The sequence below is a fragment of the Macrotis lagotis genome, chromosome 3 (assembly GCF_037893015.1).
Source record: "Macrotis lagotis isolate mMagLag1 chromosome 3, bilby.v1.9.chrom.fasta, whole genome shotgun sequence".
NCBI classification, from domain to species: domain Eukaryota; kingdom Metazoa; phylum Chordata; class Mammalia; order Peramelemorphia; family Peramelidae; genus Macrotis; species Macrotis lagotis.
This window is the reverse complement of record NC_133660.1, coordinates 1,258,022-1,283,629: the sequence shown is the minus strand read 5'-3', so window position 1 is coordinate 1,283,629 and position 25,608 is coordinate 1,258,022. Positions and strand designations below refer to the sequence as shown.

The 25,608-nt window shown below is 33.1% G+C and overlaps 1 protein-coding gene across 2 annotated transcripts in view; it reads right to left on the bottom strand.

Annotated features, from left to right (window-relative positions):
* GRID2 (glutamate ionotropic receptor delta type subunit 2) overlaps positions 1 to 25,608 on the bottom strand; it is a 1,800,826-nt gene that overhangs the window by 1,355,183 nt on the left and 420,035 nt on the right. The window lies entirely within an intron of this gene.

Here is a 25,608-nt window from a genome sequence, read left to right as displayed (position 1 = left end):
TTTGGCTAGTGTAATTATAATGCATACTTCTTATAAAATATATTTCTAAACAGGAAGAGTTATATAATAAAAATATGATCATGGATAACATGATGGTAAAGTAGAGGGATAGGAAATGATGATTTGGAATGTGGGACGAATTAGTTTTACAATTGTTAGCCACCTTCAGGGTCTGTGACTCAGCAGCTCTCTCTTCTTGGGGGATATACCATCAATTTTATTACTTAGAATTTCTTGTTTTCTTCACAATAAAACCTTTTCTCATGCTCCCTGCTACTAGTGTCTCCCTCAAAAATTACCCTTTATTTTACATCTTTTACAAATATTTATTTCCACAACAGAATAGAAATGCCCCTAACCCCTAGCACAAAACCTCACACAGTGCAGATGTTTAATAAATATTTGCTGATGTTGGAAAGATAAATTTACTACTATACACATACATACATTCATCAAAGAGAAATACACACATTCATTGAAGGTCCTTTATATTAAGAAGCAAGTTGGTATTTTTTGTTTTCACTTTTTTTAACTAAGGGCAGGGAAACAAGGAAGGTAGAAGTATTGTTCAGTGCAGTGCTTTGAGAAAAGTTTGCAGGGACTAAGTATTTTATGAATAAATGACACAGATGACAGAAAACTACAGGACAACTGCATCTAGCTATTGGGAGTCGGAAAAGTTAAATTGCAGCATAGCAGACAATGATGACAAGAAGACAAGCTCTATAAATCGAATTGGCTAAACTGGGTTTTGAATTACCTCTTTGTACCTTGGTACAAAGTCTGGATGGCAATGGGATGTTTTTTTATTTCCCACCTAGCTGCCCTCCTTTGGACTTTTCCATCATGCCCCAAGGAACACCATTAACAAGAATATCAACATTCTGCAAGATTTCCTCAGTCTTGGAATACCTCCTTTGTCCTGGAAGCCCTGTGATTAGATCAAAAAATTTCTTGCAGACCATCTGGAAAAAGACTATTTTCCCCAGGCTATACTCTTTTGGACTTCTCCAATATGTTCTCTAAACCAGGTACTTACTCCCTTCTCTATTTTCATCTTTCTTTTGTATGTTGCCTTCCTCCATTAAATTGCATAGCAGTATATTTTTTCACATTTAAAGCCTCAGAGCTTAAGAAAATGCTGAAAAAATAGTAGGAACTTATAGGGGTGGTTAGGTGGTGCAGTGGATAGAGCACCGACTCTGGAGTCAGGAGTACCTGAGTTCAAATCCAGCCCCAGACACTTAATAATTACCAAGCTGCGTGGCCTTGTGCGAGCCACTTAACCCCATTTGCCTTGCAAAAAAAAAAAAAAAAAACTAAAACAAAAGTAGAAACTTAATAAATGTTTATTGAATAAGTGACTGACCTAATTTCAGGTACAAAGATGTTTTATAAAATCTCAAAAGATATTATTTTTAGAGATACTTTAGGGCTTGTTGCATCATATCTGAGCATAATGCTTCCCAATGAAATGTTATGGCATTTTATGATAATATAAAGCATACTTATTTTTATAACATACATTTCTAAAAATGTAATCTAAGTTATTCCAAATAAACATGACTGTCTTTGGTATTTTTCTGTTTTTTTGGTCTGCTCACTGTATTTGTTATTTCTTTTAAGTTTTCCACTTCTAATTCATATTGATTAATCCTAAAACTAAATTCCTGCTCACATACTAGAAAAATGTGGGAGGGGAAGAGAGAAAAAGAATTAATCTTTTCTAAGGAAAGTATTCTAAGAATGATTAAATTTGTAACTTTTTTTTTAAAAGAGGAAGCTCAAAAAGTACTTCCTGGAAAAGCTGAAGAACATTTAATATGGAGTTTGATGTTTCCCTTTTTTTTTAGGTTTTTTCCAAGGCAAATGGGGTTAAGTAGCTCACCCAAGGCCACACAGATAGGTAATTATTAAGTGTCTGAGGTTGGATTTGAACTCAGGTACTCCTGACTCCAGGGCCAGGGCTTTATCCACTGTGCCACCTAGCCACCCCCATCTCCCTTTTTTCTATTTGACTCTTAGGATCAAAATTTTACCTTCTTTCCATCTATTCCTTAACTTTGTCTTTTTTTTTGTACTACTCCAATGTGTGTTGAGAGTCCAGAACATGGTTGCATGCCTATGTGGGCATATAAAAGCATTACAAATACATATATACCTACATATTACATATATGCATATATATATATATAAATATCAAGACCAGAGTCTATAATGGGTCTTGAAACATGTCATAACAATTTAGTTTTATCCTCTTCAAAACGATGCAAAGTAGGTATCAAGTCATCATTAAATGAAAGCAAAAGCAAATATGCTATGATGAGTTATAGAACCTAGACAGAAAGAGTAGAGCTACTGTCCAACATGAGAACTCTAGACAGAGACTGAAGGAAAAGACCCCAACAAAAGAGAAGTGAGAACACATTGAGGGAAGAATCCAATCCCATCATCTTGTTCAAAGTTAATTCTCATAAAATATTTAATTGAATTGATTCAATCTGGATTCCTAATGTTGAAGAGGTTAAGACAGTAGTAGAGGAAAAGAAAGTTGAGATGAGAGATAGAAGAAATAAAATTAATGTAGAAAGGAGAAATAAATGTGAACATTTTAGACCAAAAGTTTCTGTGGCTTTCAGTGGATGGAATAAAACTAAAGCTTGATGATTGTCTAAATCCAAGAAGAGGAAGAAATCTTCAAAACATTTTAAATGTCTCTACAGAAATTGTACAAATTTTCTGTTATGCCACAGAAGTAATACCTTCAAATAATAATCAGCACATTCATGTCCTGGCTAGACAATTTTTAAAGTCACTGTGGTTTCAAAAATTCCTCTGCCGTGTCACAAAACAATTCCTTTAAGAAAAAAGATTTCATCTTTTGTAAGATTTTCAAAGGCATTACAAAATATGCCATGAGTCAAAGCAGCTCCTATTGAAAAAAGACTGTTTGCACACACAAATGTGTCTACCTGTTTTAGAACCAGAGCTAATATTGGTTTCTTCATAAAAATGTTCTCATTTTATTTAAAGGGGTTAGATGATTAATAAAAAAAAGACTTGAAGCAGGCAAAATGACAAATGATAGTTTAGCTAAGACTACTAATCTTAAAAAAAGGCATAGGTTAATTTTTGTTCAGGATGAATTTTAAATATAAGGAAAATTGACAATCACATTATTTCTAGTTCATGCACAGAAAATGGCATTAGGGAATAAAGATCTCTCATTTCTCTGCTACTTTATTTCTTTAGCTTCATTAAAACAAGGAGAGTGGACTTGGCAATTCCTTTCTTTTCATTTCATCAGAGAACTAAAAATCTTTTCCAATTTACATGAATAATATTTTGCAATATCCTTGTAGTTCATTGATAAGTAATTCCTGTAATCAAATATATTCTTAGATTTTGAGTGTTTCCATTTAAAATGAAATTTTGAATTTAAGAAGTTCAAATTAAAAGAGCTATCTATATTCATCATACCTGTTTATGGAATAATAATAGTAGATGTAGACACAGAACTAATGAAGAGGACAAAGTAATCACAGAGAGAAGTATACTTAAGGACATTGTTTCGCAGTTCTTACTTCACATTGCTTGGTGAGGGAATTTCCTCACCAAGACTTCTTTTCCTATCAAGATTTGTAACTCCCTGCTGGCTCTGTAATTTCCTTCTTTCCTCATCTACACATTCATTTGCAGTATTCAACGTGAAAAGAACCTGAGATATGTAGACCAGCCTCCTCATCTTTACAAATGAGGAAATTGATGGGTAGAGAGATAAAAATCACACATTCAAAACCACACTTGAAGCAAATCTGCAGAATTAGAACACAATCCAGATGACCTGACTTGAAGACTCATTCTCATGCTACTCTATCACTAATAGTCTCCTTAATCAGGGATATAGAAGATATTAAAAGCATAGCAGCTTAAACTCAATAGATAATCCTGGAATTTCATCTTAGTTAATATTTTAAATAAACACTTATATAAAAAACTTTACTGATGGTATGGTAAAATGGTAAGATTGAGTAAGAAATCAATTTCATTTAATTTGTTTTTCAATATCTATCTTTAGTCATTTCTCCCACAAGCCATTTCCTTTCTTTATACCTCCTTAGTGCTGCTGCAGAGGTGAGGCACTAATGGATTTAGATGAAGGCATAGCAAAAATGTATAGAATGATAATCCTGAGATTGTTTTTTGATTAAAATTGCTTTCTATTGGTCTTTCAAAGAATGAATGTGAGCAACAGCAAAGCAACAAGAGAATGAGATATGTTGTTTAAATCAGAATTTAGTAGTCAGGTTTCTTATAATCTGTCAGAAAATGCAATAAAAAGCTGGCACAGACTCATTCTGCATTAATAGAATTATAATATCTGGATCATGTAAAGTAATACTATTATACTCTGTGGACTAGGCAAACCTCATGAGTTGTATTGAGTTCAATTTTAAGAGTGACTTACTTAGATATTTCAAAAGAACTGTGATCTTATTGATAAAAGTATGACTCCTGGCAGACTGAAATTTCTAATTGTTGAACAAATTCATGGAAAATGTGCTCAAAATGTTGGAGACATTCTTCTTGTTCTTTTATTACTTGAGTGGAATCCATGTTTCTCTCTTTGTCTTTATGGTGTCTCTCATGTTCATTATGTGTTCAGCTTACTTTCTTTTTCAGTCAGTGATTTCACATTTGATAATTCTATCATATTTCAAATGCTCCTATCTTAAGCTCTTAACATTTGTATTTATCCTATTAAGCATTTTCTCATTGACTTTTGGATCGACTGAAATTTTGACTACATTGTTCTGCAATTGACAACCAAGTGTCTCCACCAGAAGAATATAGGTATTAAAGAAATATTGGTGGTACTGATTAGTTTAGAATTAAGTAAAAATCACTGTAAAATTCCCAAAAGGTAATCCACTCTGATCTTTCCTCTTTAATCATGTCTAGTAGTGAGCTCCTGAAGCTTATCAAAGCTTGATGAGACACATACACTGCTAGATAGTATCCATAAACTTCGTTCATAAATATATCTTTCATCATCTTTATTTTTTTGGAGTATATGCTTTTTGAATTTCCATAGATGTAAAAATGAGTATTTAAATATAATTTTATCCAGAGATGGTTCAATTAAAAAAGGGGAAAAAGGAAGCATTACTTCATATTTTATGATTAGTAAATAAAAGTATAGTTAATATTGTGTGGGATGAAAGAGAAATTGGATTCTCATCATTACTACTTTCAAACACTGGAAGGACCGTCATAAAGAAGAGACAATAATTTTTTTTCTGAAATGTTCCAAGTGGCAGAAATAAAAATAATAGGTGCAAAGTTACAGGAAGACAGATTCTGACTAATAATAAGGAAAGATAAACCTATACATATTATTTCACTTTAGAAGTTCAATTGATTATAAGCATGCTCTGTGACTTTTGAATTTTATTAAATGGAACTTGTCTTATAGGTTTTTTATTATTATTTCAAACTCTTAGAATATTCCAAAATATCCAAATACATATATATGTATTTGGATATATAATATAAAGCTTTAAACTAGAAAATTAACTGTATATTCTGAAGCTAGAAATGAGTGTTTTATCTAATTATAATGCCACTCATCATTTTCACTTCATTGAATGATGGTAAATTTAATCACTCTTTTTGGTATGCTATATTGGCACTTTAACTTAAACTTGCCTGTTACTATGGAGAGCACCAGCATCCTTCTAGGCACTGAAGTATACAACTTCAATGTAGTGCTCAACTCTTTATCCTTACTCAACCCACCTTTGACACCCTGTGGTCAAATCCTGCTGTCTCTAATTTCACAATATCTCTCCTCTTGATCCCTTCTCTTGTCTTGTATAGTCACTTATTTCAGATCCTAATTACACCTCTTGGGGACCAATAAAAATCTCATTCTAATTGGTCTCAAGCCTCCAAATATTCACCTTTTTACCTCTTCTTAAGCTCTACTCTTCTGAGATTACCTTGCATCTATTTTGTATGAATCTTGTATTTCGTTAGTTTTTTTTAAGGTTGTCTTTCTTACTAGAATGTGAACTCTTTCAGGGTAGAAATACTTTTTAACCTTTCTTGTATCCTCTGCACTCCTGTAATAACTACTTGCTAAAGGACTGAGAGAAACTTTGCTGCATTGATCAGTCATGTTTGTGAATAGTTTACTATCTCCTAGAAGTATTTGAAATAACAGATTTAAATGATTGTGTATATCCTTTTACTGGACAAGAGTAAGTTTTATCACAGTGGTTCAACCAAGATTATAGAAACATCAGTAATAATCTGGAGAATATTTTTAATATCTTCCACCAATAATGAATGCTATTTTAACTTTGTGCTTGTTTGCTAGTCACTAATACAGCCTAGAACCTCTTCAACAGAAACACCTGAACACACTCAGCAGGCATTGAAATTAAACAATAGCAAATGAGTGGTTATAAAACTCTTCACCAATAAAATCTCTATAGAAGAAAAATGGGAGAAAAGAAACTACATTAAAGTAAAACACAACCAAGTGAAATGATATTAATTCTTATATTTTTAATATGAAAATCAAGTCCATAAAATTTCAAGATTTCAAGAGGAAAGAAATCAAGAGAAACTTATATCATGGTATTCCTGTTTCATTAATGAATATCAATCTTACTTTTTCTTGTGGAAGAGATTAAATTTTTAAATAGCTGTGAGGACATATTTTGCTATTGACTTTTTCATATTTAATACTTAAATACTTCAAATATATTCAATTAAAATGTGGAATAGAAAATAAAATGTGTACTGTGAAGTTCCTGGCACATTGATGAACAAGAAAAGAAAATAACAGCTCCTACTTTCTTTCCAGTTTATCCCAAAGAAATGAGGTAACTTCTGGTCTTGAATAATAATGACATTCAATAATTTAATAGTTGATTATATTACTGAAAACAAGAATAATGACTAAATATAACCTTTGCAATTTTTCTCCACTTTGAGCCTTCACAATTTTTTTTTCTGGAATTGATTTTTAAAAAGTATTTTGGTTTTGAAGATAGGAATTCATACAATATATAATCTTCCTTCCAAAGACAAGATGAGTCCCTCCTCTCAGGAAAGAGTGGTAAGCTTGGATCACAGGCTATTGAATGTGCTGCCACTTAGAAATGCCAGGTTTTATGGGAATTTGGGGGGGGCATTAATTCTTTTATAGTATAAGAGAAAGTTCTGAGGATAAGTAATTAGTAGGACTGGGTAATGATTTAAACATCAAAAAGTCTTAAAAGCATTAAAAATACACCATACAATTTAAAATACATACATACATATATAAATAGAAATTCTGAAAAATTTTGAATAATAAAGAATCAAAATTCAGCAAAAGCCTTTAGCATCAATTCATCCTATTATGTATGCCTAGAGTGGTATGATAAACTTTTGTTTGTTTGTTTGTTTTTATTTTTGAAAGGTAATGGGGTTAAGTGACTTACCCAAGATCACACAGCTAGGTAAGTATTAAGTACATGAGGCTGGATTTAAACTCAGGTCCTCCTGATTTCAGGACTGGTGCTCTTTATCCATGGCATCCATTTTAAAGTTTTGAAATAAAAATTTGTTAGACTAGATAGGTAAAACTCAAAAATTTAGCTTTTACTCCTTTATCTCCTTTTTTTATGTTGAAAAAAAATATATATGGGACACATACACATTAATTAATATCTTAACTGGTAAGACTACTAAGCTAATGTCAAAGTTAAAACTGAAACTCAAGATGAATATTAACTAAGACAAATATTATGGGAATATCTGAATACAGAAAATGAAATATATTCATAAGAATTGAATAAATGAAATAATTTCCAACAATAATTCTTGTGCCCTATCCTTTCCTGAATATATACTGTTTCCTACTTGTTGATCTGTGGATAGCATTTTGGACATTAATGGTAAATGGTAATAAGTGTTGTTCCTGGATAGAACATAAATGGGAAAATGGAATGCCCATTATCCTTTGGATCATTTGAAATTGGAAGGTCTTCCTCTAATAAAACGGGAAGTAAAATCTTCATCAAATGACTTTCAAAGACTTTTGAAATTAATATTAACATTTATGATTAACATGTACTCTCTCAGAAGTAAAGTATCAAGGCTAAAATGGTGTCAAATCGTTTCTACTCCATCCTATCCTTTACTTAAGTACTTAGATTTTTTAGTTCAGTGTATCAAGTAAAGTTCCACATAGTATTTGCTGCTTTACCTTCATTTTGAATGAAGAAAGGGACTCTATGAGGAAAGGTTGATAAAAGAATGCATTCCACTCATGGCAAGTGCAAAGTCATAGAAATGGGATTGTCAAGAACAGGAGGGCAATAATGTCCAATAATACTAGAAATATGCATGGTTATCAGGCTGTGATACACAACCCTAAACATCAGAGTTTATATTTGATCCTAAAATCAACAGTGAGCTATTATCAATTGAAAAGGTAGGTGCTTAACTTTGATTAAGATAATTTTGACAGCAATCTGTTAGAAATGAGTGAAGGGTTTGAGGGAAGGACATCAATCCTGAATTAAAATGATAGTGGTTTGAGTAGAAAGGAGAGTGTAGGATTCAAATAGAGTTGTACAGGAAGAATCAGCAAGGTTTTCTGAATGATTAGATATCTGACATGAGGAAGAGAGAATAGTGAAATATAAAACTAAGGTTGTGAACCTGGAAGAATAGTGATATCTTTAAAAGAATAAGGGAAGTTTGGGAGAAAAAAACCATTTTTTTTGTGAAAAGATGTAAGCCCTATTTTAGACTTTTTGAATTTCATGTTTTGAGGTCATTACCAGTTTGAAATTCCAGTAGCTAATTGATCTGTGGGCTGAAGCTGAATATATAGATTTCGTGTCATCTACGTAAGTTAATGAAAAGGAGATGACAACATCACCAAGAGAGACTAGAGAGAGAAAAGGGATATTAGGACAAATCCATTGGAACACTCTCAGTTTCATTTCAAAGATCATTCAAAACCACAATGAAATAGGATAAGTCACACCAGAGTACAAAAGAAAGTACAGCTGAAAATGAAAAAGTGAAAAAATGTACACAAAAATGTTTGGGAGATTCTTTTAAATCTTCCAGTGGACTAGAAGTCTTGATCAAATTCAGAAATTTATGAATTCAGAGACAGGATGTAAGTATGAAGCTAACATGCTCCCAGAACTTTCCCTTCTAAAAATAAATGAAGCAGCATCAACATTAAACCTACAGATCCCATCAAGAAAAAGAGAAGATCAAAAGAAGTTTTCAATGATAGACATTGTGGAGGATCTTCAGTGAAGGTCTGTTTGGGGGAAAGGGGGAAGTAGAACCAAGCCACAGTGCAGTCCAGGTCCCAATAGCTCAACAACAGCATAGGTCCTAGTAATTAGATTGCAAGCCAGCAGGGAGGGTGTTCCAACCCCAAACAAAATCTGAACCCTGGGAACACTAGGTCAAAAGGCAGGACAGGATAGGGAACAAACCACTTCATAGGCAGAACCTGGACTTGAAGGAGGAAATAATCTTGTGCAAAGGCAAAGTCTGGACTGAATAGGAAACATCTTGGCAAACAAAAAGCCAGGGATCAGACCCCAGCTCCAGCATAAAAACTCTATACTCCTTATAGCCCAGGAGCAGAGCTAAAACAACAAAGATGTGCAAAAAAAGCCTAAAGTAGCACTCACTATAGAAAACTGCTTTGCAGATAAAGATGATAACAATGCCGCGTTGGGAGAAGAAATCATTGAAAACTTACTCAAAGGGGAAGTTATCAAAAGAATCTATGAATTGAACTCTATCCCAAAACTCATAGAATAGCTTAAAAAGGAGTTTGAAAACAAAAGAAGAGAGAAAGAAGAAAAAATGGAAAAAAGAAATGAGAGTCATGCAGGAAAATTATGAAAAATTGACCAAAGAAATTAAGTCCTTTAAAAGTAAAACTTACCAACTGGAAAAGGAAACATAAAAGTTAATTAAAGAAAATAACCCCTAAAATTATAATTAAACAAATAGAAACCAATGAATCTATGAATACAATATTGCATTAAATAAAATGAGAAGGCTGAAAAAATTTGAAGAAAATGTAAAATACCTTTTAGGAAAAACAAACAACCTGGAAAATAGATCCAAAATACATGATTTATGAATCATCAGACTACTAGAAAGCCTAGATCAAAACAAGAACCTGGAAAACATCTTGCAGTAAATTATCAGGGAAAAACTGTCTAAATCTACTACAACAAGAAAACAATATAACCATTGAAAGAATACATAGAAACCCTCCAAAAAGTGATCTGAGCTAAAAACTCCAAGGGCTGTTATAGCCAAATTCCAGAATGCTTAAATAAAGGGGAGAATACTGCAAGCAGCAAAAAGGAAACAATTTAAATACAAAGGAGATACAATCAGACTCACACAGGATCTAGCAGCCTCAACATTGACGGTATGTAGGACCTCGAATACCATATATTGGCAGGCAAAGGACCTGGGATTACAACCAAAAATTTACCGCAAAAATCAGTATATACTGTCAGGGGAAAAGATGGATGTTAACAAAATAGAGGGCTTCCAAAATTTCCTGACAAAAAGACCATACATTATTCAAGAGTTGCAAAAACAGGTAAATGAAAAGGGGAAGGAAAAAACAAAACAAAGCAAATGTTAGTCAAGATTATCAAATTGTATAGAAGCCTAAAAAGAAAGCTATAACACTCATAATTCTTGAGAATTATACTTCTTTTAGGATAATTAGAGTGTCAAATATAATTGAAGTGATTGTACTTAGAGGATATGGGTCTGTTTGGATCTTGATTCTTCTTTGATATGGATCTCTTCAATATTCATTGCTTCAAGATGATATCTCTGTGTTTGAGACAAAAAGCCCTGATGAAAAGCAGGGGTGTTTGCTCTAAACTTAAGTGTCTCAGTTTCCTTTGGACCTGCTTTAATTCTGCTATGCTCACAAAGTTTATCACTTCCTCTGATCAGGGCATCATAAGCTGGGTGGTCCTGAGTCAGTGTCTCCCATAACTTACAATTAATTTTAAAGTTCATAAGTAAGTCCTTCAGAGTTTCACAGTACTTAGAATCCTTTGAAATTCTTATAGTTTATTAAATCAGGGTTAGATATAATCCATACTTTATTTAACAAAGGGTTAAGTACCCTGCGTGTAATGGGGGAAGTGTGGGACAAAGAATTCTTGGGAAAGGGGTACAAATAAGTCATGAAATGATTTGGCTTTGGATGATACTTTGGCTCATGAGGATTGTTCTTAGAAGGTACTTGAAAAGGGGGTAAGGTAAAATATGATTATAATTTGATGTAATTCAAGGCTTTTGAAAAGTATACTTCTAATGAGACAGAAGAAGGGAGGTTACTTTGAGGCTATGTTGCTTCTCAAACAACCAATAATCAATCAATCAATCTGTGATGGTACTTTGATAACACTATGAGCTTATCAAGCAATCAATTGATCAAGCTGTGATTGTTGATACCTGATTAATAGTATTTGAATGAAAAATAACACCTAGTGAAAAGGCAAAAAGATTTATAATTTTAGAGGGGAAGAAAGAGAGACTCTTGATACTGGGTAAATTATATTCAATAAATTTGAACCAGAGAGAGAATAAGATATATTTCTACTTGGGTTTAAAAATCTATCCTTCTGGGAGCAGAACCAAGAGAACAATGTACACATTAAGAACAACATTGTGAGATGATCCAACTTTATGGAAGCAGCTCCTCTCAGCAGTTCAGAGAGCTAGGACAACCATATTAGACTGGCTATGGATTCCCCATACAGGGGAAGAAAAACAAAGCAAAAAAACCAAACCAAACCAACAACAACAGAAAAACAACTCTTCAGAATCTTATGAACATTTTACAAAAATTTTCTCTTTTGTATCTCTTTCACTTAATCCTAATTACTCATACTGAAAATGACTATTCTGTAAACATGCTTATCCAAAAGGTGTGTTCAATACTAAACTGAGTATTGCATTGCTGAGCGGAGGAGGGGTATATGTAATAGGAATAAACTTGGCACATTTCCAATTAGATCAAGAGTGAAACAAGGATGCCCTTTATCACCATTACTATTTCAATACAGTATCAGAAATATTATCTTTAGCAATAAGAGAAGAAAAATAAATTGAAGGAATTATAATTGGCCATGAGGAAGCAAAGCTTTCACTCTTTGCAGATGATAGGATGGTATAACTTAGAGTCCTGAAGAAAATCATCATAAAACTCATTGAAACAATTTACTAATTCAGCAAAGTACCAGGATATAAAATAAACCCACATAAATCATCAGCCTTTTTAAATATGAACAACAAAACTCAAGAGCAAGAAATAGAAAGAGATATTCCATTTAAATTAACTGTAGACAACATTTAATACTTGGGAATCTACTACCTAAGACAAACCCAGAAGCTGTGAATACAATTATAAAGCACTTCTCACTCAAATAAAGTCAGATGTAAATTATTGGAAAAATGTCAATTGCTCATGATTACTTAGGGCAAATATAATAAAAATGACTATTATACCAAAATTAAATTACTTATTCAGTGCAATACCAATCAAACCATATAATTCTTTTACTAAGCTAGAAAAAAAAATAGTAACAAAATTCGTCTGGAGCAACAAAAGGTCAAGAAAAACAAGGGAATTGGAAAAAAGTATAAAGGAAGGTGACCTAGCTCTACCAGATCTACATCTATACTTTAAAGCAGAATTTATCTAAACTACTTAGTACTGATTAAGAAATAGAGCAATGGATCAGTGAAATAGTATAGGTTCAAAAGAAATAGGATTAAATGACTATAGGACATTTTTGCATTTTTCTTTGTATATGTTTTGCCATGACCAAAGATAATTACCACTTAAGGCTCACCTTAAGCCTCTCTGTAATTCCTGCATACAGGAACTATAAATGTAATAATAATAATAATATATTGATATGCATTACATTTTGTAATATAGTATTAGCATTAAAACTTGTGCATGTATTAATTTTTAGTTTCTGATTGATTTCCTTTATGTTCTCAGCAATAATTTATCACTATTTCTGATTGACCTTCAGTTGGTGGTTCTCAATATTATTTCAGTTTTAGTTTAATTCTTCAGTCAAGTAATAATGATTTAGATATGGTCACTCCCTAGCTGAAGTATATTTTAATTTCTTACGTCAATTTAATGGTCTTCTAACAGCAGCCAATCCACCTGAAAAAAAGGGTTTGGAAATCTCCATGATTATTCTGCCGATGAAATTGTTTCATTATTTAAAGTAACTGTATCCAATAAGTAAATTAACTCAACATAAAATAATCACAATATTCAAGTAGCATATGAAGAGCTGTAATTCAGCACTTCTTTGATAAGTAGAACTAAAGAATTTTTTTTTCCAAAATCTGCATCTGTTGATGTTTTCAATTACTTCTCCAAATTAAGAATCAAAGAAATCATGTTCCCCTGAAGGACTGTTTCCTACAGTTATTTTGTAATAATAAAAACTATTTCATTTTAATTTTTTATATTTCATAAAATATTCAATTGCTCTTAATTTCTTTTGATCTAAGATATACTTCATAGAATCATGGAAGTGGAGCCAGAACAGGCAATATGGACCTTGTATAGGAATGCTTCCCACTCTAAACATCAATAAGATAAAGGCTAAGTGAAATAGTGGATAGCATGCAGGAATCTATAAGACATTTTTTCTGGAGTTAAAATACTAACTGTATGATCTTGGCCAATCCACAGAAACCTATTTGCCTCAGTTCTCTCATCTCTAAAATGTGATAGAGAAGGAAATGACAAACCAGTCCAGTATCTTTGCCAAGAAAACTCCAAATAGGGTCATTAAGAATCAGACATGACTGAAAACCAAAAAACTACAAATAGTTAAAGACTAGAGAGATAAAGTGATTTATTCATACATATTCACATAAGAAGGTAAACAAATCCCAATCCAAGGTCCATGATGCCAAATCGAAACCTTATTTGCTCAACTGATACTGTTCTCTCAATTGACAAATTGAGAAACCTGTCTCAAATTGACAAATCTGATGGTATTTTTTTTCAGTTCTTATAGTTCTCTAGCTGCTTGTTACTTTTTTTTGGTTTTTGCAAGTCAGTGGGGTTAAAGTGACTTGCCCAAGGTCACACAGCTAGGTAATTTGCCACCTAGCTACCCCTGCTTGTTACTTTTGATTTTGGTGGCCACAGCCTCTTCTCAGGGAATTGGTTTTCTCTGCTTTTGAGATACTGTTATCTCCCTGTTCTCCTCCTTTGCCTCTAGTTTACTGGTTCATCATATCACCTAACTTTGAGTATTCTATAAGGACTTCTTCTAGACTAATCTTATCTCTGTATGACATATCTTGGTGATCACATTAATTTGCAATATTTAAAAATCACTTCTATTGTTGATAATTTAGAAATTTACATATCTAGTGTAAGTCTTACTTTTGAACTTCAATCTTGAATGACATCTTGGAGATTTTGGACTTTGAAAACTAGATGTCCTGGTTGTAGGAGGATTGATGCATTGATGCATTGCTGGTGAAGTTGTGAATGGATCCAACCTTTCTGGAGAGCAATATGGAACTGTGTACAAAGAGCAATAAAACTGTTCATACCGCTTGACCCAACAATTCCAATTCTAGGTCTATATCCAGAAGAAGTTATAAAAATGGGAAAAGTCCTATCTGTTCCAGAATATTCTTAGCAGCTCTATTTGTAGTAGCAAAGAATGGGAAATTGAGGGGATGCCCATTAATTGGGGAATGATTAAACAGGTTATGGTACATGATTACTATGGAATATTATTGTTTTATAAGAAATCATAAATGATTGAACTCTAGAGAAGCAAGGAATGACTTACCGGATCTTATGCTGAGTGAAGGGAGCAGAAGCAAGAGAACAATGTACATACTACTACAATATTGTGAGATGTTCCACTTTAATGTAAGCAGCTCCTCTCAGCAGTTCATGGAATTAGGACAAGCCTATTAGACTGGCTATGGACAATATTATCTCATCCAGTGGCAAGAAAACAAAACAAAACAAAAACAAAAACCAACCCTTCATAATCTGATGAATGCTTTATAAAAATTATCTCTTATATATTTCTTTCCCTTAAACCTAATTTCTCATACCAAAAATAACTAAAATGTAAACATTTATCCAAAATATGTATGTACAGTTCTAACCTGACTGTTCATTGCTGAGAAGAGGGGAGTGGGAAGGAAGGGTGGAAGGAAATTTTGTAACTTAAAAATATACATATGCATACAGCTGGAAATTAGTTAATTGTTAAAAAAAAAACCTAGATGTCCTGGAGACATCTAAAACTCAATATATTTAATCAAAACTTACTGTCTTTACCCCTACCAAACCAAACCACTTCCAAATTGTCCCCAATGTCTAGAATAAATTTGTTCCTCACTCCTGCCACAATAAATTCTTCTTTTCAATAATATATTTCAAGAATTTTTTTCTATATTCTTTCATTCCTGATGTTCATTGCTAATGTCATCCTTATCAAATGTTCTTGCATTTATCTACTTTTTTGTTTTCTCTTTATTTTTATTCTGTAAATAGTTTTATATGTTCCTTCCATTAATTTATAAATGCTTTGGAATAGATATTTTTTATTCTTTGATTTCTATTACCTATGATACTTACGCTGTCAAATTTAGTTCTAGTAGACCTTGTTTTGTTTATTGGCATTTCACAAGTCTTCCTTTCCTGAATTTTTATTTCCTGTACATTTATTGTTATTTTTGTTCAAGTTAGTGATAATTTTTTTCTTTGTTCACTTTCATTTTCAATTAAAATTTCCTTCTGATTATATTTCCAACATTCTGGTGTTCCTCTTTTTTGAAAGTATGGTCATAGGGGCAGCTAGGGAGTACACTGGCTAGAGCACAGGCCCAGGAGTCAGGAGGACTTGAATTGAAACACAGCCTCAGACACTTAATTACCTGTGTGACCTTGAACAACTCATTTACCCCATTACCTTGCAAAAACAAAACAAAACAAAAAACTGTGCTCAGAAAACTATAATCAAGTTTCTAATATTAGCTTCTTAACTCAATCACCACTTCTCAAAATTGTCTTTTTTTGCTATCCTGCTGATGTTTTAAGCCTTCAATAAAATATTAAAAAAGCAAAATATGTAGTTGATAATGCATATGGAAATAATATCCATGAAAATAGCTATTTCTAAACTGAATAAAATAGCATATTGAGAATGGAAGAAGCTTTATAATCACAATATATTCTTAGAAATTCATGATCTTCCATTGTTGGAAGGGATGTGTAAAATCTGAGACACTATTACACTGTTGGTGGAGCTGTGAACTCATCCAACCTTTCTGGAGACAAATTTGGAATTATGCCCAAAGAGCAACTAAAATGTGCATACCCTTTGATCCAGCAATACCACTACTGAGTCTATACCCTGAAGAGATGATGAAAAGGGGTTAAAAACATCACTTGTACAAAACAGTTCAAAGCAGCCCTGTTTGTGGTGGCAAAGAATTGGAAATCAAGTAAATGTCCTTCAATTGGGGAATGACTTAGCAAACTGTGGTATATGTATGTCATGGAACACTATTGTTCTATTAGAAACCAGGAGGGACGGGATTTCAGGGAAGCCTGGAGGGATTTGCATGAACTGATGCTGAGTGAGATGAGCAGAACCAGAAAAACACTGCACACCCTAACAGCAACAGGGGGATGATGCTCAACCTTGAAGGACTTGCTCATTCCATCAGTGCAACAATCAGGAGCAATTTTGGGCTGTCTGCAAAGGAGAGTGCCATCTGTATCCAGATAAAGAGCCGTGGAGTTTGAAAAAAGTTCAAGGACTATTCCCTTTAATTTAGAAAAAAAACAGTTATCTTTTTGTCTGATCTTGTTACCTCTTAGACTTCTTGTCTCATCCTTAAGGATATGATTTCTCTCTCATCACACTCAAGTTGGATCAAGGTACAACATGAAAACAAAGTAAAGACTGACAGATTGCCTTCTGTGGGGGTGGGGGAGGGAAGTAAGATGGGGGAAATTGTAAAACTCAAATAATATCTTTAATAAAAAAAGTGAAAAAAAAGAAATTCATGATCTTCACATAATATAAATATTTTTAATAGCAAGGCTTCATATGGCAATTGAAACATTTTATATATAGAACACATAGTAATGGAACATGGCAGCCTAGCCTTGACTTTGTACTTTATAATGGGAAGAACAGGTGAAAATATATAGGTCTTTGTAGTTGAGCAAAGGGTATGGTAGGAAAAAGTAATTAAAGGATCTAATTTTCATGTAAGAATCTTAAAACCACTCTAGTACTTTTTGACTATTGAAAGAAAATGTGTTACATTCATGCAGTAAATTAAAATGTGATTTAAAAGACATGAAAATGCATTTACTGACCTACTCACCTATGATAATAATGTCATTCACCAGTTTTTTCTACTTCAATGAAAATAAGTGCTGTCAAAGGTATCATAAAGAATTAATTTGATTTTGCTAAGATATCAAATGATAAAAAACAATTCATATAGAAAATATTATACAATGTCTTTCAGTACCAAATTTCTTATAACTATCCTTTCCCCCTATTATATTCTACCTCGACTAACACAATTTCAAGGGGAAAATTATTTTTTTTTATTTATCAAGGCATTACATTTGCTAGTATTTTGGTCTGCAACTCAATAAGTTTTACCTTATATGTTCATCTTCTTACAGGGAGAGTTTAATTTCAGTCTAATACAAAGGCAGGATTATTTAGATCTATCATGACCATACCCAAGTAGAGTCTATGACTGCAGCAAGGCAATATAATTTTGGTAGAGATAAACAAATCCCTTAATCCTCTCTGATATGAGAGGTAGCCAAGTTAGTCAGAGATGTTCAAACTTTATCCAAAATAAATAAGACAAAAAGTCACAGATATAATTTTAGGATCATCACTTGTCATCTAAATTTTTTTCATTTTAATAAAAGTCAGTATTTTCCAAATAAAGCTGGATGAATATACTGCTTAGGTTCTTATATATGAGGAAATTTATAAAATAGACATTTTGGATAATGAATTTAAAATATGATCCCATTTTTCAAAATACAAATTTTAGCAAGATAAAAGAATAGTAAGTGATAAAAATTCTTTCAGTTTGTTAAACATAATAACATGTTTTATTTGTAAAGTATAGTATGAGAATTCTTTGTGAGCTAATGAGTCCTTATTACATTTAAACTCTTAATAGTATATAAACAGTATAATTGTGTTTATAAGCCATATATGGATCTGAGGAAAGCTTAACTACTGTGTTTGGCCATAATTATAAAACCATAACTGTGTGCAAAAAGGTAATAAATATCACAGCAGGAACATTACTATAGTGTCTACTAGTAAAATTACTAATGTAATATGAATGCATTTCTTAGAAATAATAATGCAAACAGCAGCCTGGTATCTTTAATAATTTAATGCAAAAATAAAATTGTATTTTTATTGGTGTATATTTAAAATTAATGACCTTGCTAATATTTAAAAACACAATAAGTTACAAAATAGCTCAGTGGTATAGATAGTGATGAAATGAATGACTTACAAATTACAGAATCAAAGTTAGAGAAAAACAACTACTGTATATTTCTTCCTATTACACACACACACACACACACACACACACACACACACACACACACACACACAATTTTTTATTTGGGAAAAACTGGCATTAAAGAAACTAATTTTAATAGTGAATGAAATAGGAATGATTTGCCATGAAAATACTCTAACTCATATAACTTACATATTACTATCTGATTTGTATGAATTGCGGTTAGAAATGCCCATAATCCTGTCCAGCAGAGCAAAAGAATCAGAAATTAGAGTGAAACACGTTCATTTAAGTAAATGATTGTACAAAGAAGGAAATGGTCTAAGCTAAAAATTAAAAGTGAATAAATAGAAAAAATGTACAAAAAGTTAAAATCAGGATTCTATATGGGCAATCAATATAAAATGGTAGGCTAAAATTGAACTGAATTATACAGAAGCAGATCTGTAGCTAAATTATGATCTACACAGAACAAGGTCAAGTATCCACAAAGGCAAAGACATTGATAGCAATTTTTCTAGTGGACACTATAGAAATGTTCCTGCTGTGATATTAATTGCCTTTTTGTAAGTGGTATCAGAATACAAATCCTTTATTTCCCTTGTTCAACCATGTCCTGGACACTGAAAGAGCTAGGAGTTCCTGAAAATAACTGTTCTCTTCCCACATTCTTTTTTTAATATAATACTTTATTTTTCCCAATTACTTCACAAGATAATTTTTAGTAATTGTTTTTACAAGATGCTGATATACACATTTTTCTCCCTTCTTCTCTCCCCCTCCTCAAATAATGGACAATTTAATTTGGGTTTTGCATGGGCTATCAAATAAAATATATTTTCATATTAGTCACAGCTGTAAAAGAAGACAAAAGGAAAAAACACCAAAAAAGAATGAAGTTAATGAAAAATGTATGTTCAAATCTGCATTCAGAATGGATCAGTTTTTTTATCTGAATGATAGCATTTTCCTTCAGGAGTCCTTTGTATTTATCTTAGATCATTTTGTTGCTGAGAAGAACTGAGTCATCAATAGTTGATCATAACATAATGTTACTGATGTTGTGTACCATGTCTTCCTGCTTCTGTGCATCAGTCCATATAAATCTTTTCTGAAATCTACCTGCTCATTATTTCTTACTGCACAATGTTAGTCTATAGCATTCATATAGCACAGTTTGTGCAGTCATTCTCCAGCTGATAGGAATAACCATAATATTTTGCCTACATGAAAAGGGTTACTATAAATATTTTTGTACATGTGGGTCAATTTACCCTTTTTAGTGATCTCTTTGTGATACAGTCCTTGTAATTATATCTCTAAATCAAAGAAATCTAAATCACTGTCTGGTGGCCCTTTGAATATAGTTCCTAATGGCTCACCAGAATAGTTCCATCAGTTCACAACTCAACCAACAGATCATTACTGTCCTAATTTCTCTACAGTCTCCAATTTATATCATTTTCATTTGTTTCATATCTAGTAAATAAAATATAATAAAGTAGTTGTACTATTTAATATTACCAACAAATACAGGGGGTGCCATGATTGAAATATTTGATTATGATACATATTTGGCAGCAACTGAAAATACATTATATGTCAAGTTATTCGCTAGAGCACCAAACTGAATATAAGATGAAATTTAATATAGAAAATTTGAGTTATTAAATGGTTAAAATATAACTTCACAAAGACAGGATAGAAGGTAAATATAATTAATTATATGTCTGAAAATAATCACTCTTGGGGAGCTAGTGGACATCAATGACTAAATGAATAAAAACTTACTGATGGGAGTCAGGTAGTTGGCACAGTGGATAGAACACTGGCCCTAGAGTCAGGAGGACTTGAGTTCAAATCCAATCTCAGATACTTAATAATTACCTAGCTATGTAACCTTGGGTAAGTCATTTAAAACCATTGCCTTACCAAAAAACAAAACAAAACTACATAATAGATAATGAAAGTTCATATGAACCTAGTGTGTATTTAGAAATACATAAGACTGAGGAAAAAATGGATATACGTCCTATATTCAGCTGTCACCAAAGCACATCTGATATTTTGGTATTCTTTTTTGGGGGAAATTTCTAAATACAATAAGCTGAAGAGTATCTAGAAATAGATAATCAAAATAGTGAAGGATATTGAGTTCATGTTAATTGAGGATTAAGTAGAGATATTAAGACCTAGAGATATTAAGTCTGGAGAAGGTAATATTCGGGTATTGGGAATCCTGAAAGATTGTCACAAATAAAAGGGAGTTAACTAGTTCTCTTTGACCCCAATGAAGTACACCAAGGAACAATGGGTAAGAGTTAAAAAGCAAAGAATTTAAGTTTAATGTAATAAAATTCAAATCAACAAATATTCATTGTTTTTATTTTTATCATTGTTTTTAAAAAATACCATATTAGAATAAGGATAAAAAAGACCGACTCACTTATATTCAATTCAGCAAGTACTTGCTAAGACAAATGCATACATTCTGCTGACAAGAACAACTAACTACCTGATTTTTAAAGCTATGAAGAAGAGAAAAAATTTCCTCATGAAGTTGTGATTAAAGATCAAATTGGTAGTCTTTAGTAAGTTTTCCCTGGTTAATAAGTTATAGAAGGGAACATTTTCTGCAATGGACCTCTTAGTATTCCATTTTGGAAATCAGTTAGTTCAATGAATCTGTGTTGTAATAGCACATTTATTTTCTGGGATATCAGGAAAATGCATATGGAATGTGGTACTAACCACACTATTCTAGTGGATGCACCAAAATTAAAATCTAGAGCTAAACAGATTGAGTGCTATAGAAATTAATATTTTAGATACCATAAGAAAAGATTTTAAATAAGCTATAAAATATAAGTGTGATCTTTTAATGTGTTATTGGTGAAGATAATTGACAACTGATTATATAATCAGAGAAAATGCTTTATTATACATTGACTTAGTTTTAATTTAAAAACTCTTTTCATGATTTCCTTTGGTTTAGCTAATCTTTAGGGATAATTATTTAATTAAAATTTTTAAATAAAATTTAGTTTTATATAAAAGAGCACATATATGTAATACAAATCTATGTCCTTTCAGTTATCCAGTTTGGAAGAAAAGTTTTACTACCAATCTAAATAGCATAAGAATGTATTCTCATTGTCTAATAGGTTTATTTATCACAATTTTGGTATTGTCTCAAAAGGGAAATAAATCGAACTATAGGGAGTACCTTGTCAAATCAGACTTAAGTGGTTTACTTGTTTTATATTCCAATTTTTTTCCAATTAAATGTAAAGATAGTTTTCATAGTTCATTTTCTATAAGATTTTGAGTTCCACATTTTTTCCCTTCACATTTACCTACCCTGGCCCCATGTCAAGAAATCTGTTACAGATTATATACACACACACACACACACACACACACACACACATACACACACACACAATCATGGGAAATGTATTTCCATAATAATCAAATTGTGAAAAAGAATCAAAGAAAATGAGGAAAAAATGAAAAAGAAAAATACAACAATTTTTTTTTTAAATTGAAAACAGTATGCTTTGGTCTGCATTCAGTCTCCTTGGTTTTTACTTGGAGATTGATGGCATTTTAACTCACAAGCCTTTTAGAATATCTTTGATACTGTGCTGCTGAGAAGAGCTAAGTCTATCATAGTTGGTCATTACCTGTTTTAAAGGTACAAGTGATCTTCTGATTCTTCTGACTTCATTCAATATTGTTTATGTAAATCTTTCCAGGTATTTTTGAAATATACCTGCTTATGATTTCTTACAGAACAATAATATTTCATTGCAATGAAATACTATGATTTATTCAGCCATTCCCCAATTCATGGACATCCCCTCAGTTTCCAACTTTGTCACTACAAAAAGAGCTGCCATGAATATCTTTGTATGTGTATGTCCTGTTTCCTTTTGTTAATTATCTCTTTTAGATATCGATCTAGTATTAATATTCCTGGATTCATATGTATTTGGGCATAGTTCTGAATTGCTCTCTAGAATAGTCAGATCAGTTCACAATTCCACCGTTACTGCATTAGTGTCCCAATTTTCCTATATCTCCATTATTTATTTTCCTTTTGGGGTCAAATTTAAGATATTTATACATTTTCCTTAAAGTCCCAGTGAAATCCACTCAGTTATTTCTGTTGTAAATGAAGAGATGGTTTACACATAATGATACCCTTAAAAAATTTACCCCTGGGGGCAGAGCCAAGATGGTGGCATGAGAACAGGCTTTTCTAGTAGCTCTCCCTAAAATATGTCAAAAACCTTAAAATTATGACTTAACTAAATTTTTGAGAGACACAACCCACAGAAAGATCCAGTAAGGCAATTTTCCAGTCCAAGGTTACCTGGAAGATTGTGGGGAAAACTCTGTTCCACAGGGTTGGAGGGGATGGCAGCACAGCCAGGATTGCCGCACTGGAGCAAAGAATCTCCAGCCTTCTGAGAGCAGCTGATGGGGAGCCTGGGTCCCTAGGAGTTCTGCTGTCTGGCAGCAGAAGAAATTTCATGATCCACCAACCCAGGGAAGCCCCAACACAACTTGGAAGATCAGGGGAAACTTCTGACAAAGCAAGTGTGAAGCCCAGGATAACTTGGTCGTCAGTATAGACCCCAGGGAATGGAATCAGGCCAGTGGAGCGGCCCATCAGGGAGACCCTGGAAGTTGCTTCCAGAGTGTTCAGCTGACAGAAGGTAAGGGAGTGGTGGGAGATGGTTGAGGTCTCTCCTCTGTCCCTGGGACAGGATTCTGGTGCTTTGTCCACATTCAAACTCTGATCTGTCGGGCCCCCCCCCCCCAATTGCCATAGTGTAGGGAGTCTCCTCACAGCTCCAGTGCAGAGCAGAGCACAGGAAGGAGAGCAGTCAGAGCCTCACATACTGAGGTTCCAACAATACTCAAAAAGTTCGGGAAGCACCCCAAAACCAGGCACAGACTGGGGAGATGAGTAAAGAGGAAAAAAAGGAACCTAACCATAGACAATTACTTTGGTCCCATGGAGTATCAAAATACACACTCTGAAGATGACAAAGTTCAAGCTTCTGCATCTAAAGACTCTAAGAAATATAGAAGTTGGACTCAGGCTATGACAATGCTCAAAAAAGAGTTTGAAAATCAAGTAAGGGAGGTAGAGGAAAAATTGGGAAGAGAATCAAAGAGATGCAGGAAAAACAAAAACTAAGTCAGCAGTTTAGTCAAGGAGGTCCCAAAAATGCTGAAGAAAACAATATGTTAAAAGCCAGTTTAGGTCAAATGGAAAAAACAGATCAAATAGTTAATGAAGAGAAGAATGCTTTAAAAACAGAACTGGCCAGATGGAAAAGGAGATAAGAAAGCTCTCTGAGGAAAACAACTCCTTCAAATTTAGAATGGAGCTAAGGAAGCCAATAACTTTGTAAGGAATCAAGAAACAATAAAATAATATCAAAAGAAAACATGAAATGCCTCATTGGAAGAACAACTAACCTGGAAAACAGGACCAGAAGAGATAATTTTTAAATTATCAGGAAAAGAGCAATGACTTCATTTTTCAAGAATTTCTACAGGAAAGTTGCCCTGATATCCTAGAAGCAGAGGGCAAAATAGAAATTGAGAGAATCCACTGATCTCCAGAAAGAGATCCAAAAAAATCCTGCAGGAATATTAAAACCAAATTCCAGAACTCTCAAGTCAAAGAGAAAATATTATAAGAAGCCAGAAGGACAGAATTCAAATACCATGGAGCTACAGTCAGGATCACACAGGACTTAGAAGCATCCACATTAAGGCTTGTAGGGCTTGGAATATAATATTCCAGAAGGTAAAAGAGCTTAGAAATGCAACCTGAGAATCAATTATCCAGCAAAACCACACATCCTCTCCCAGGGAAAAAACATGGACTGTCAATGAAACAGGGGATTTTCAAATGTTCCTGTTGAAATGACCAGAGCTAAACATAAAGTTTGACCATAATTTATAGGATTCAGGTGAAGCATAAAGAGAGCAGATGAAAAAAGGTAAATTGTGAGGGATTTAATGATGATGAATTGCATGTATTCCTGCATGGAAAGATGATATTTGTAATACTCATATGAACCTTCTCATTTATTAAAGCAGGTAGAAGGAGTGTATATAAATAAGTCACAGGAGGGAGCTGAATTTGAGGGTATAATATATTGTAAAAATGGAGTCAATGGGTGAAAAAGAAATGTACTGGGAGAAAAGGAAAAGAGAGGTAGAATAGACTAAGATATTTCAAGTAAAAGAGTCCAGAAACAGATTTTGCAATGTTTTGGATGGGAGGAGTGTGAGGGGGAATGAGGGAGCCTTCATCCTCATTGGAAATGGCTTAGAAAGGAAACAACACATATATATTTAATAGGGTATAGAAATCTAGAAGTAAAAGGAAAGAGAAGGGACAGGGGGACAGGAGGGGGGAATAAAAGCAATAAAGGAGAGGGTAGATCATTTGAGAGGATAGATATGACACATTTTCTTTTTTTGACTTTTTACAAGGTGGTGGAATTGGGTGGCCTGTCCAGGGCCATGGGGCTGAGTGGTTGCTGGGTGTTTGGGGTGGGATGTGGCCTTGGGGTCTCTTGGCCCCAGGGCCAGGGCTCTGTCCCCTGTGCTACTTGGCTGTCCCACAGCACATTTTTTTAAGAGGGACAAAGTGAAAGGAGTGAAAATATAATAGATAGTAGTGGGGAGAAATGGATGGAGGGAATTACAATCAGCAACAGCACATGTGGAAAAATATGGAAGTAACTTCTCTGATGGACTTATGATAAAGAATGTGATCTACCCCAGAGAAAGAGCTGATGGTATCAGAACACAGAGTGAAGCACAATTTTTTCTCTTTCTTTCACTCTATTTCTCATAAGACTTTTTATTTTTGTGGGGGAAGGGGGGATTATG